Raw genomic sequence first — 14,877 nt, forward strand, 5'->3', positions numbered from 1 at the left:
GCGCTTAGTTAGTTCTCCAGGCCCTGAACACATGCAACGGTTCACTTGCTGGCAACGCAGCGAGGAGAGGCAGCGGTCTGCTTGTTCGCCAGGCAGTGGACAGATTAGGCAGTCTCCGTGTTTGTGAGACAGCCAACATCCACAGTGGTCACTCATTCTGCGAGGCAGCGAACAGATGCAGTGGTTTGCTGGATCGTGAGGCAGTGAACAGAGAGAGCGGTTCGCTTCTTTGCGAGGTAGGGAACATTCGCCGTGGTTGGCTTTTTTGTGACTGGGCGAATAGAGGCAGTGATGTGCTTTTTTGCGAGGCAGCGAAGAGACGCAGCAGTCTGCTTGTTCGCCAGGCAGTGAACAGATGAGGCAGTCTCCTTGTTTGTGAGACAGTGAACATCCACAGTGGTCACTCATTGTGCGAGGCAGCGAAGAGAAACCGCCTTTTGCTTGTTCGCCAGGCAGCGAAGAAACGCAGTGGTTTGCTTGTTCGCCAGGCAGCCAAGAGACAAAGCGGTTTGCTTGTTCGCCAGACAGTTGGCAGATTAGGCAGTCTCCTTGTTTGTGAGACAGCGAAAATCCACAGTGCTTCCTCATTCTGCGAGGCAGCGAAGAGACACAGCGGTTTGCTTGTTCACCAGGCAGTGAAGAGACGAAGCAGTCTGCTTGTTCTCCAGGCACTGGACAGATTAGGCAGTCTCCTTGTTTGTGAGACAGCGAACATCCACAGTGGTTCCTCATTCTGCGAGGCAGCGAACAGAGAAAGCCTTTTGCTTGTTCGCCTGGCAGCGAAGAGACGAAGCGGTCTGCTTGTTCGCCAGGCAGCGAACAGATTAGGCAGTCTCCTTGTTTGTGAGACAGAAAACATCCACAGTGGTCACTCCTTCTGCGAGGCAGTGAAGAGACAGAGTGGTCTGCTTGTTCGCCAGGCAGCGAACAGATTAGGCAGTCTCCTTGTTTGTGAGACAGCGAACATCCACAGTGGCTCCTCATTCTGCTAGACAGCGAAAGGACAGAGCGTAACGCTTGTTCGCCTGGCAGCGAAGAGACAAAGCGGTTTGCTTGTTCGCCAGACAGTGGGCAGATTAGGCAGTCTCCTTGTTTGTGCCACAGAAAACATCCACAGTGGTTCCTCATTCTGCGAGACAGTGAACAGACAGAGCCTTTTGCTTGTTCTCCAGACAGTGGGCAGATTAGGCAGTCTCCTTGTTTGTGAGACAGCGAACATCCACAGTGGTTCCTCATTCTGCGAGGCAGCGAACAGAGAGAGCCTTTTGCTTGTTCGCCTGGCAGCGAAGAGACACAGTGGTTTCCTTGTTCGCCAGGCAGCGAAGAGACAAAGCGGTCTGCTTGTTTGCCAGGCGGTGGACAGATTAGGCAGTCTCCTTGTTTGTGAGACAGCGAACATCCACTGTGGTTCCCCATTCTGCGAGGCAGCCAAGAGACACAGTGTTTTTCTTGGTCGCCTGGGAGCGAAGAGACGAAGCGGTCTGCTTGTTCGCCAGGCACTGGACAGATTAGGCAGTCTCCTTGTTTGTGAGACAGCGAACATCCACAGTGGTCACTCCTTCTGCGAGGCAGCGAACAGAGAGAGCCTTTTGCTTGTTCACCTGGCAGCGAAGAGACGAAGCGGTCTGCTTGTTCGACAGGCAGCAAACAGATTAGGCAGTCTCCTTGTTTGTGAGACAGCGAACATCCACACTGGTCACTCATTGTGCGAGGCAGCGAAGAGACACAGCGGTTTGCTTGTTCGCCAGGCAGCCAAGAGACAAAGCGGTTTGCTTATTCGCCAGACAGTTGGCAGATTAGGCAGTCTCCTTGTTTGTGAGACAGCGAAAATCCACAGTGCTTCCTCATTCTGCGAGGCAGCGAAGAGACAGAGCGTTTTGCTTGTTCGCCTGGCAGCGAAGAGACACAGCGGTTTGCTTGTTCACCAGGCAGTGAAGAGACGAAGCAGTCTGCTTGTTCTCCAGGCAGCGAAAATATTAGGCAGTCTCCTTGTTTGTGAGACAGTGAACATCCACTGTGGTTCCCCATTCTGCGAGGCAGCGAAGAGACACAGTGTTTTTCTTGTTCGCCTGGGAGCGAAGAGACGAAGCAGTCTGCTTGTTCGCCAGGCACTGGACAGATTAGGCATTCTCCTTGTTTGTGAGACAGCGAACATCCACTGTGGTTCCTCATTCTGCGAGGCAGCAAACAGAGAGAGCCTTTTGCTTGTTCGCCTGGCAGCGAAGAGACGAAGCGGTCTGCTTGTTCGCCAGGCAGCGAAAAGATTAGGCAGTCTCCTTGTTTGTGAGACAGCGAACATCCACGGTGGTCACTCATTCTGCGAGGCAGCCAAGAGACACAGTGGTCTGCTTGTTCGTGAGGCAGCGGACAGATGCAGTGGTTTGCCAGACAGCGAGGTAGTGAACAGAGAGAGTGGTTCGCTTGTTTGCGGGGCAGGGATGTTTCGCCATGGTTGGCTTTTTGGTGAGTAGGCGAATAGACGCAGTGATGTGCTTTTTTTTGCGAGTCAGCGAAGAGACGAAGCGGTCTGCTTGTTCGCCAGGCAGCAAACAGATTAGGCAGTCTCCTTGTTTGTGAGACAGCGAACATCCACAGTGCTCACTCATTGTGCGAGGCAGCGAAGAGAAACCGCCTTTTGCTTGTTCGCCAGGCAGCGAAGAAACGCAGTGGTTTGCTTGTTCGCCAGGCAGCCAAGAGACAAAGCGGTTTGCTTGTTCGCCAGACAGTTGGCAGATTAGGCAGTCTCCTTGTTTGTGAGACAGCGAAAATCCACAGTGCTTCCTCATTCTGCGAGGCAGCGAAGAGACACAGCGGTTTGCTTGTTCACCAGGCAGTGAAGAGACGAAGCAGTCTGCTTGTTCTCCAGGCACTGGACAGATTAGGCAGTCTCCTTGTTTTTGAGACAGCGAACATCCACAGTGGTTCCCCGTTCTGCGAGGCAGCGAAGAGACACAGTGGTTTTCTTGTTCGCCTGGGAGCGAAGAGACGAAGCAGTCTGCTTGTTCGCCAGGCACTGGACAGATTAGGCAGTCTCCTTGTTTGTGAGACAGCGAACATCCACAGTGGTTCCTCATTCTGCGAGGCAGCGAACAGAGAAAGCCTTTTGCTTGTTCGCCTGGCAGCGAAGAGACGAAGCGGTCTGCTTGTTCGCCAGGCAGCGAACAGATTAGGCAGTCTCCTTTTTTGTGAGACAGCGAACATCCACGGTCGTCACTCCTTCTGCGAGGCAGCGAAGAGACAGAGCCTTTTGCTTGTTCGCCTGGCAGCGAAGAGACGAAGCGGTCTGCTTGTTCGCCAGGCAGCAAACAGATTAGGCAGTCTCCTTGTTTGTGAGACAGCGAACATCCACAGTGGTCACTCATTGTGCGAGGCAGCGAAGAGACACAGTGGTTTGCTTGTTCGCCAGGCAGCGAAGAAACGCAGCGGTTTGCTTGTTCGCCAGGCAGCGAACAGATTAGGCAGTCTCCTTGTTTGTGAGACAGAAAACATCCACAGTGGTCACTCCTTCTGCGAGGCAGTGAAGAGACAGAGTGGTCTGCTTGTTCGCCAGGCAGCGAACAGATTAGGCAGTCTCCTTGTTTGTGAGACAGCGAACATCCACAGTGGCTCCTCATTCTGCTAGACAGCGAAAGGACAGAGCGTAACGCTTGTTCGCCTGGCAGCGAAGAGACAAAGCGGTTTGCTTGTTCGCCAGACAGTGGGCAGATTAGGCAGTCTCCTTGTTTGTGCCACAGAAAACATCCACAGTGGTTCCTCATTCTGCGAGACAGTGAACAGACAGAGCCTTTTGCTTGTTCTCCAGACAGTGGGCAGATTAGGCAGTCTCCTTGTTTGTGAGACAGCGAACATCCACAGTGGTTCCTCATTCTGCGAGGCAGCGAACAGAGAGAGCCTTTTGCTTGTTCGCCTGGCAGCGAAGAGACACAGTGGTTTCCTTGTTCGCCAGGCAGCGAAGAGACAAAGCGGTCTGCTTGTTTGCCAGGCGGTGGACAGATTAGGCAGTCTCCTTGTTTGTGAGACAGCGAACATCCACAGTGGTTCCCCATTCTGCGAGGCAGCCAAGAGACACAGTGTTTTTCTTGGTCGCCTGGGAGCGAAGAGACGAAGCGGTCTGCTTGTTCGCCAGGCACTGGACAGATTAGGCAGTCTCCTTGTTTGTGAGACAGCGAACATCCACAGTGGTCACTCCTTCTGCGAGGCAGCGAACAGAGAGAGCCTTTTGCTTGTTCACCTGGCAACGAAGAGACGAAGCGGTCTGCTTGTTCGACAGGCAGCAAACAGATTAGGCAGTCTCCTTGTTTGTGAGACAGCGAACATCCACACTGGTCACTCATTGTGCGAGGCAGCGAAGAGACACAGCGGTTTGCTTGTTCGCCAGGCAGCCAAGAGACAAAGCGGTTTGCTTATTCGCCAGACAGTTGGCAGATTAGGCAGTCTCCTTGTTTGTGAGACAGCGAAAATCCACAGTGCTTCCTCATTCTGCGAGGCAGCGAAGAGACAGAGCGTTTTGCTTGTTCGCCTGGCAGCGAAGAGACACAGCGGTTTGCTTGTTCACCAGGCAGTGAAGAGACGAAGCAGTCTGCTTGTTCTCCAGGCAGCGAAAATATTAGGCAGTCTCCTTGTTTGTGAGACAGTGAACATCCACTGTGGTTCCCCATTCTGCGAGGCAGCGAAGAGACACAGTGTTTTTCTTGTTCGCCTGGGAGCGAAGAGACGAAGCAGTCTGCTTGTTCGCCAGGCACTGGACAGATTAGGCATTCTCCTTGTTTGTGAGACAGCGAACATCCACTGTGGTTCCTCATTCTGCGAGGCAGCAAACAGAGAGAGCCTTTTGCTTGTTCGCCTGGCAGCGAAGAGACGAAGCGGTCTGCTTGTTCGCCAGGCAGCGAAAAGATTAGGCAGTCTCCTTGTTTGTGAGACAGCGAACATCCACGGTGGTCACTCATTCTGCGAGGCAGCCAAGAGACACAGTGGTCTGCTTGTTCGTGAGGCAGCGGACAGATGCAGTGGTTTGCCAGACAGCGAGGTAGTGAACAGAGAGAGTGGTTCGCTTGTTTGCGGGGCAGGGATGTTTCGCCATGGTTGGCTTTTTGGTGAGTGGGCGAATAGACGCAGTGATGTGCTTTTTTTTGCGAGTCAGCGAAGAGACGAAGCGGTCTGCTTGTTCGCCAGGCAGCGAACAGATCAGGCAGTCTCCTTGTTTGTGGGACAGCGAACATCCACAGTGGTTTCTCATTCTGCCAGGCAGCCAAAAGACGCAGCGGTCGGCTTGTTCGCCAGGCACTGGACAGATTAGGCAGTCTCCTTGTTTGTGAGACAGCGAATATCCACAGTGGTTCCTCATTCTGCGAGGCAGCGAACAGAGAGAGCCTTTTGCTTGTTCACCTGGCAGCGAAGAGACGAAGCGGTCTGCTTGTTCGCCAGGCAGCAAACAGATTAGGCAGTCTCCTTGTTTGTGAGACAGCGAACATCCACAGTGGTTCCTCATTCTGCCAGGCAGCGAAGAGACAGAGCATTTTGCTTCTTCGCCTGGCAGCGAAGAGACACAGCGGTTTGCTTGTTCGCCAGGCAGTGAAGAGACGAAGCAGTCTGCTTGTTCTTCATGCAGCGAAAAGATTAGGCAGTCTCCTTGTTTGTGAGACAGTCAACATCCACAGTGGTTCCCCATTCTGCGAGGCAGCGAAGAGACACAGTGGTTTTCTTGTTCGCCTGGGAGCGAAGAGACGAAGCAGTCTGCTTGTTCGCCAGGCAGCAAACAGATTAGGCAGTCTCCTTGTTTGTGAGACAGCGAACATCCACTGTGCTCACACATTCTGCGAGGCCGCCAAGAGACACAGTGGTCTGCTTGTTCGTGAGGCAGCGGACAGATGCAGTGGTTTGCCAGACAGCGAGGTAGTGAACAGAGAGAGTGGTTCGCTTGTTTGCGGGGCAGGGATGTTTCGCCATGGTTGGCTTTTTGGTGAGTGGGCGAATAGACGCAGTGATGTGCTTTTTTTTGCGAGTCAGCGAAGAGACGAAGCGGTCTGCTTGTTCGCCAGGCAGCGAACAGATCAGGCAGTCTCCTTGTTTGTGAGACAGCGAACATCCACAGTGGTTCCTCATTCTGCCAGGCAGCCAAGAGACCTAGCGTTCTGCTTGTTCGCCATGCAGCGAAGAGATTAGGCACTCTCCTTGTTTGTGAGACAGCGAACATCCAGAGTGGTCACTCATTCTGCGAGGCAGCGAATTGGCACAGCGTTCTGCTTCTTCGCCAAGCAGTGGACAGATTAGGTAGTCTCCTTGTTTGTGAGACAGCGAACATCCACAGTGGTCACTCATTCTCCGAGGCAGCCAAGAGACACAGCGGTCTGCTTGCTCGCCATGCAGCGAAGAGACGCAGCGGTCTGCTTGTTCGCCAGGCAGCGAACAGATTCCGCATTCTCCTTTTTTGTGAGACAGCGAACATCCACAGTGGTCACTCATTGTGCGAGGTAGCGAAAAGACACAGCGGTTTGCTTTTTCGCCAGGCAGCGAAGAGACGAAGCGTTTTGCTTGCTCGCCAGGCAGTGGACAGATTAGGCAGTCTCCGTGTTTGTGAGACAGCCAACATCCACAGTGGTCACTCATTCTGCGAGGCAGCGAACAGATGCAGTGGTTTGCTTGATGGCGAGGCAGTGAACAGAGAGAGCGGTTCGCTTTTTTGCGAGGCAGCAAAGAGAAACGTCAGTCTGCTTGCTCGCCAGGCAGCGAAGAGACGCAGCGGTCTGCTTGTTCGCCAGGCAGTGAACAGATGAGGCAGTCTCCGTGTTCGTGAGACAGCCAACATCCACAGTGGTCACTCATTCTGCGAGGCAGCGAACAGATGCAGCCGTTTGCTTGTCCACTAGATGGCGTAGTGGCATCACGGATTGCTTTTTCGCCTGGAAGAGACCCGATGCAGCACTTTGCCAGCTGGCGAGGCAGCGAACAGACGCAGCAGTCTGCTGCTTTGTGAGACAGCGAACATCCACGGTGGTTAGTTATTCTGCGAAGCAGCGAAGAGACGCAGCGCTTAGTTAGTTCTCCAGGCCCTGAACACATGCAACGGTTCACTTGCTGGCAACGCAGCGAGGAGAGGCAGCGGTCTGCTTGTTCGCCAGGCACTGGACAGATTAGGCAGTCTCCTTGTTTGTGAGACAGCGAACATCCACAGTGGTCACTCCTTCTGCGAGGCAGCGAACAGAGAGAGCCTTTTGCTTGTTCACCTGGCAGCGAAGAGACGAAGCGGTCTGCTTGTTCGACAGGCAGCAAACAGATTAGGCAGTCTCCTTGTTTGTGAGACAGCGAACATCCACACTGGTCACTCATTGTGCGAGGCAGCGAAGAGACACAGCGGTTTGCTTGTTCGCCAGGCAGCCAAGAGACAAAGCGGTTTGCTTATTCGCCAGACAGTTGGCAGATTAGGCAGTCTCCTTGTTTGTGAGACAGCGAAAATCCACAGTGCTTCCTCATTCTGCGAGGCAGCGAAGAGACAGAGCGTTTTGCTTGTTCGCCTGGCAGCGAAGAGACACAGCGGTTTGCTTGTTCACCAGGCAGTGAAGAGACGAAGCAGTCTGCTTGTTCGCCAGGCACTGGACAGATTAGGCATTCTCCTTGTTTGTGAGACAGCGAACATCCACTGTGGTTCCTCATTCTGCGAGGCAGCAAACAGAGAGAGCCTTTTGCTTGTTCGCCTGGCAGCGAAGAGACGAAGCGGTCTGCTTGTTCGCCAGGCAGCGAAAAGATTAGGCAGTCTCCTTGTTTGTGAGACAGCGAACATCCACGGTGGTCACTCATTCTGCGAGGCAGCCAAGAGACACAGTGGTCTGCTTGTTCGTGAGGCAGCGGACAGATGCAGTGGTTTGCCAGACAGCGAGGTAGTGAACAGAGAGAGTGGTTCGCTTGTTTGCGGGGCAGGGATGTTTCGCCATGGTTGGCTTTTTGGTGAGTAGGCGAATAGACGCAGTGATGTGCTTTTTTTTGCGAGTCAGCGAAGAGACGAAGCGGTCTGCTTGTTCGCCAGGCAGCAAACAGATTAGGCAGTCTCCTTGTTTGTGAGACAGCGAACATCCACAGTGCTCACTCATTGTGCGAGGCAGCGAAGAGAAACCGCCTTTTGCTTGTTCGCCAGGCAGCGAAGAAACGCAGTGGTTTGCTTGTTCGCCAGGCAGCCAAGAGACAAAGCGGTTTGCTTGTTCGCCAGACAGTTGGCAGATTAGGCAGTCTCCTTGTTTGTGAGACAGCGAAAATCCACAGTGCTTCCTCATTCTGCGAGGCAGCGAAGAGACACAGCGGTTTGCTTGTTCACCAGGCAGTGAAGAGACGAAGCAGTCTGCTTGTTCTCCAGGCACTGGACAGATTAGGCAGTCTCCTTGTTTTTGAGACAGCGAACATCCACAGTGGTTCCCCGTTCTGCGAGGCAGCGAAGAGACACAGTGGTTTTCTTGTTCGCCTGGGAGCGAAGAGACGAAGCAGTCTGCTTGTTCGCCAGGCACTGGACAGATTAGGCAGTCTCCTTGTTTGTGAGACAGCGAACATCCACAGTGGTTCCTCATTCTGCGAGGCAGCGAACAGAGAAAGCCTTTTGCTTGTTCGCCTGGCAGCGAAGAGACGAAGCGGTCTGCTTGTTCGCCAGGCAGCGAACAGATTAGGCAGTCTCCTTTTTTGTGAGACAGCGAACATCCACGGTCGTCACTCCTTCTGCGAGGCAGCGAAGAGACAGAGCCTTTTGCTTGTTCGCCTGGCAGCGAAGAGACGAAGCGGTCTGCTTGTTCGCCAGGCAGCAAACAGATTAGGCAGTCTCCTTGTTTGTGAGACAGCGAACATCCACAGTGGTCACTCATTGTGCGAGGCAGCGAAGAGACACAGTGGTTTGCTTGTTCGCCAGGCAGCGAAGAAACGCAGCGGTTTGCTTGTTCGCCAGGCAGCGAACAGATTAGGCAGTCTCCTTGTTTGTGAGACAGAAAACATCCACAGTGGTCACTCCTTCTGCGAGGCAGTGAAGAGACAGAGTGGTCTGCTTGTTCGCCAGGCAGCGAACAGATTAGGCAGTCTCCTTGTTTGTGAGACAGCGAACATCCACAGTGGCTCCTCATTCTGCTAGACAGCGAAAGGACAGAGCGTAACGCTTGTTCGCCTGGCAGCGAAGAGACAAAGCGGTTTGCTTGTTCGCCAGACAGTGGGCAGATTAGGCAGTCTCCTTGTTTGTGCCACAGAAAACATCCACAGTGGTTCCTCATTCTGCGAGACAGTGAACAGACAGAGCCTTTTGCTTGTTCTCCAGACAGTGGGCAGATTAGGCAGTCTCCTTGTTTGTGAGACAGCGAACATCCACAGTGGTTCCTCATTCTGCGAGGCAGCGAACAGAGAGAGCCTTTTGCTTGTTCGCCTGGCAGCGAAGAGACACAGTGGTTTCCTTGTTCGCCAGGCAGCGAAGAGACAAAGCGGTCTGCTTGTTTGCCAGGCGGTGGACAGATTAGGCAGTCTCCTTGTTTGTGAGACAGCGAACATCCACAGTGGTTCCCCATTCTGCGAGGCAGCCAAGAGACACAGTGTTTTTCTTGGTCGCCTGGGAGCGAAGAGACGAAGCGGTCTGCTTGTTCGCCAGGCACTGGACAGATTAGGCAGTCTCCTTGTTTGTGAGACAGCGAACATCCACAGTGGTCACTCCTTCTGCGAGGCAGCGAACAGAGAGAGCCTTTTGCTTGTTCACCTGGCAACGAAGAGACGAAGCGGTCTGCTTGTTCGACAGGCAGCAAACAGATTAGGCAGTCTCCTTGTTTGTGAGACAGCGAACATCCACACTGGTCACTCATTGTGCGAGGCAGCGAAGAGACACAGCGGTTTGCTTGTTCGCCAGGCAGCCAAGAGACAAAGCGGTTTGCTTATTCGCCAGACAGTTGGCAGATTAGGCAGTCTCCTTGTTTGTGAGACAGCGAAAATCCACAGTGCTTCCTCATTCTGCGAGGCAGCGAAGAGACAGAGCGTTTTGCTTGTTCGCCTGGCAGCGAAGAGACACAGCGGTTTGCTTGTTCACCAGGCAGTGAAGAGACGAAGCAGTCTGCTTGTTCTCCAGGCAGCGAAAATATTAGGCAGTCTCCTTGTTTGTGAGACAGTGAACATCCACTGTGGTTCCCCATTCTGCGAGGCAGCGAAGAGACACAGTGTTTTTCTTGTTCGCCTGGGAGCGAAGAGACGAAGCAGTCTGCTTGTTCGCCAGGCACTGGACAGATTAGGCATTCTCCTTGTTTGTGAGACAGCGAACATCCACTGTGGTTCCTCATTCTGCGAGGCAGCAAACAGAGAGAGCCTTTTGCTTGTTCGCCTGGCAGCGAAGAGACGAAGCGGTCTGCTTGTTCGCCAGGCAGCGAAAAGATTAGGCAGTCTCCTTGTTTGTGAGACAGCGAACATCCACGGTGGTCACTCATTCTGCGAGGCAGCCAAGAGACACAGTGGTCTGCTTGTTCGTGAGGCAGCGGACAGATGCAGTGGTTTGCCAGACAGCGAGGTAGTGAACAGAGAGAGTGGTTCGCTTGTTTGCGGGGCAGGGATGTTTCGCCATGGTTGGCTTTTTGGTGAGTGGGCGAATAGACGCAGTGATGTGCTTTTTTTTGCGAGTCAGCGAAGAGACGAAGCGGTCTGCTTGTTCGCCAGGCAGCGAACAGATCAGGCAGTCTCCTTGTTTGTGGGACAGCGAACATCCACAGTGGTTTCTCATTCTGCCAGGCAGCCAAAAGACGCAGCGGTCGGCTTGTTCGCCAGGCACTGGACAGATTAGGCAGTCTCCTTGTTTGTGAGACAGCGAATATCCACAGTGGTTCCTCATTCTGCGAGGCAGCGAACAGAGAGAGCCTTTTGCTTGTTCACCTGGCAGCGAAGAGACGAAGCGGTCTGCTTGTTCGCCAGGCAGCAAACAGATTAGGCAGTCTCCTTGTTTGTGAGACAGCGAACATCCACAGTGGTTCCTCATTCTGCCAGGCAGCGAAGAGACAGAGCATTTTGCTTCTTCGCCTGGCAGCGAAGAGACACAGCGGTTTGCTTGTTCGCCAGGCAGTGAAGAGACGAAGCAGTCTGCTTGTTCTTCATGCAGCGAAAAGATTAGGCAGTCTCCTTGTTTGTGAGACAGTCAACATCCACAGTGGTTCCCCATTCTGCGAGGCAGCGAAGAGACACAGTGGTTTTCTTGTTCGCCTGGGAGCGAAGAGACGAAGCAGTCTGCTTGTTCGCCAGGCAGCAAACAGATTAGGCAGTCTCCTTGTTTGTGAGACAGCGAACATCCACGGTGGTCACTCATTCTGCGAGGCCGCCAAGAGACACAGTGGTCTGCTTGTTCGTGAGGCAGCGGACAGATGCAGTGGTTTGCCAGACAGCGAGGTAGTGAACAGAGAGAGTGGTTCGCTTGTTTGCGGGGCAGGGATGTTTCGCCATGGTTGGCTTTTTGGTGAGTGGGCGAATAGACGCAGTGATGTGCTTTTTTTTGCGAGTCAGCGAAGAGACGAAGCGGTCTGCTTGTTCGCCAGGCAGCGAACAGATCAGGCAGTCTCCTTGTTTGTGAGACAGCGAACATCCACAGTGGTTCCTCATTCTGCGAGGCAGCCAAGAGACCTAGCGTTCTGCTTGTTCGCCATGCAGCGAAGAGATTAGGCACTCTCCTTGTTTGTGAGACAGCGAACATCCAGAGTGGTCACTCATTCTGCGAGGCAGCGAATTGGCACAGCGTTCTGCTTCTTCGCCAAGCAGTGGACAGATTAGGTAGTCTCCTTGTTTGTGAGACAGCGAACATCCACAGTGGTCACTCATTCTCCGAGGCAGCCAAGAGACACAGCGGTCTGCTTGCTCGCCATGCAGCGAAGAGACGCAGCGGTCTGCTTGTTCGCCAGGCAGCGAACAGATTCCGCATTCTCCTTTTTTGTGAGACAGCGAACATCCACAGTGGTCACTCATTGTGCGAGGTAGCGAAAAGACACAGCGGTTTGCTTTTTCGCCAGGCAGCGAAGAGACGAAGCGTTTTGCTTGCTCGCCAGGCAGTGGACAGATTAGGCAGTCTCCGTGTTTGTGAGACAGCCAACATCCACAGTGGTCACTCATTCTGCGAGGCAGCGAACAGATGCAGTGGTTTGCTTGATGGCGAGGCAGTGAACAGAGAGAGCGGTTCGCTTTTTTGCGAGGCAGCAAAGAGAAACGTCAGTCTGCTTGCTCGCCAGGCAGCGAAGAGACGCAGCGGTCTGCTTGTTCGCCAGGCAGTGAACAGATGAGGCAGTCTCCGTGTTCGTGAGACAGCCAACATCCACAGTGGTCACTCATTCTGCGAGGCAGCGAACAGATGCAGCCGTTTGCTTGTCCACTAGATGGCGTAGTGGCATCACGGATTGCTTTTTCGCCTGGAAGAGACCCGATGCAGCACTTTGCCAGCTGGCGAGGCAGCGAACAGACGCAGCAGTCTGCTGCTTTGTGAGACAGCGAACATCCACGGTGGTTAGTTATTCTGCGAAGCAGCGAAGAGACGCAGCGCTTAGTTAGTTCTCCAGGCCCTGAACACATGCAACGGTTCACTTGCTGGCAACGCAGCGAGGAGAGGCAGCGGTCTGCTTGTTCGCCAGGCAGTGGACAGATTAGGCAGTCTCCGTGTTTGTGAGACAGCCAACATCCACAGTGGTCACTCATTCTGCGAGGCAGCGAACAGATGCAGTGGTTTGCTGGATCGTGAGGCAGTGAACAGAGAGAGCGGTTCGCTTCTTTGCGAGGTAGGGAACATTCGCCGTGGTTGGCTTTTTTGTGACTGGGCGAATAGAGGCAGTGATGTGCTTTTTTGCGAGGCAGCGAAGAGACGCAGCAGTCTGCTTGTTCGCCAGGCAGTGAACAGATGAGGCAGTCTCCTTTTTTGTGAGACAGCGAACATCCACAGTGGTCACGCATTCTGCGAGGCAGCGAAGAGACACAGCGGTCTGCTTGTTCGCCAGGCAGCGAAGAGATTAGCCAGTCTCCTTGTTTGTGAGACAGTGAACATCCACAGTGGTCACTCATTGTGCGAGGCAGCGAAGAGAAACCGCCTTTTGCTTGTTCGCCAGGCAGCGAAGAAACGCAGTGGTTTGCTTGTTCGCCAGGCAGCCAAGAGACAAAGCGGTTTGCTTGTTCGCCAGACAGTTGGCAGATTAGGCAGTCTCCTTGTTTGTGAGACAGCGAAAATCCACAGTGCTTCCTCATTCTGCGAGGCAGCGAAGAGACACAGCGGTTTGCTTGTTCACCAGGCAGTGAAGAGACGAAGCAGTCTGCTTGTTCTCCAGGCACTGGACAGATTAGGCAGTCTCCTTGTTTGTGAGACAGCGAACATCCACTGTGGTCACTCCTTCTGCGAGGCAGTGAAGAGACAGAGTGGTCTGCTTGTTCGCCAGGCAGCGAACAGATTAGGCAGTCTCCTTGTTTGTGAGACAGCGAACATCCACAGTGGCTCCTCATTCTGCTAGACAGCGAAAGGACAGAGCGTAACGCTTGTTCGCCTGGCAGCGAAGAGACAAAGCGGTTTGCTTGTTCGCCAGACAGTGGGCAGATTAGGCAGTCTCCTTGTTTGTGCCACAGAAAACATCCACAGTGGTTCCTCATTCTGCGAGACAGTGAACAGACAGAGCCTTTTGCTTGTTCTCCAGACAGTGGGCAGATTAGGCAGTCTCCTTGTTTGTGAGACAGCGAACATCCACAGTGGTTCCTCATTCTGCGAGGCAGCGAACAGAGAGAGCCTTTTGCTTGTTCGCCTGGCAGCGAAGAGACACAGTGGTTTCCTTGTTCGCCAGGCAGCGAAGAGACAAAGCGGTCTGCTTGTTTGCCAGGCGGTGGACAGATTAGGCAGTCTCCTTGTTTGTGAGACAGCGAACATCCACTGTGGTTCCCCATTCTGCGAGGCAGCCAAGAGACACAGTGTTTTTCTTGGTCGCCTGGGAGCGAAGAGACGAAGCGGTCTGCTTGTTCGCCAGGCACTGGACAGATTAGGCAGTCTCCTTGTTTGTGAGACAGCGAACATCCACAGTGGTCACTCCTTCTGCGAGGCAGCGAACAGAGAGAGCCTTTTGCTTGTTCACCTGGCAGCGAAGAGACGAAGCGGTCTGCTTGTTCGCCAGGCAGCAAACAGATTAGGCAGTCTCCTTGTTTGTGAGACAGCGAACATCCACAGTGGTTCCTCATTCTGCCAGGCAGCGAAGAGACAGAGCATTTTGCTTCTTCGCCTGGCAGCGAAGAGACACAGCGGTTTGCTTGTTCGCCAGGCAGTGAAGAGACGAAGCAGTCTGCTTGTTCTTCATGCAGCGAAAAGATTAGGCAGTCTCCTTGTTTGTGAGACAGTCAACATCCACAGTGGTTCCCCATTCTGCGAGGCAGCGAAGAGACACAGTGGTTTTCTTGTTCGCCTGGGAGCGAAGAGACGAAGCAGTCTGCTTGTTCGCCAGGCAGCAAACAGATTAGGCAGTCTCCTTGTTTGTGAGACAGCGAACATCCACTGTGCTCACACATTCTGCGAGGCCGCCAAGAGACACAGTGGTCTGCTTGTTCGTGAGGCAGCGGACAGATGCAGTGGTTTGCCAGACAGCGAGGTAGTGAACAGAGAGAGTGGTTCGCTTGTTTGCGGGGCAGGGATGTTTCGCCATGGTTGGCTTTTTGGTGAGTGGGCGAATAGACGCAGTGATGTGCTTTTTTTTGCGAGTCAGCGAAGAGACGAAGCGGTCTGCTTGTTCGCCAGGCAGCGAACAGATCAGGCAGTCTCCTTGTTTGTGAGACAGCGAACATCCACAGTGGTTCCTCATTCTGCCAGGCAGCCAAGAGACCTAGCGTTCTGCTTGTTCGCCATGCAGCGAAGAGATTAGGCACTCTCCTTGTTTGTGAGACAGCGAACAT

This window comes from Apteryx mantelli, chromosome 8 (genome assembly GCF_036417845.1).
Source record: "Apteryx mantelli isolate bAptMan1 chromosome 8, bAptMan1.hap1, whole genome shotgun sequence".
Classification (NCBI taxonomy): Eukaryota; Metazoa; Chordata; class Aves; order Apterygiformes; family Apterygidae; genus Apteryx; species Apteryx mantelli.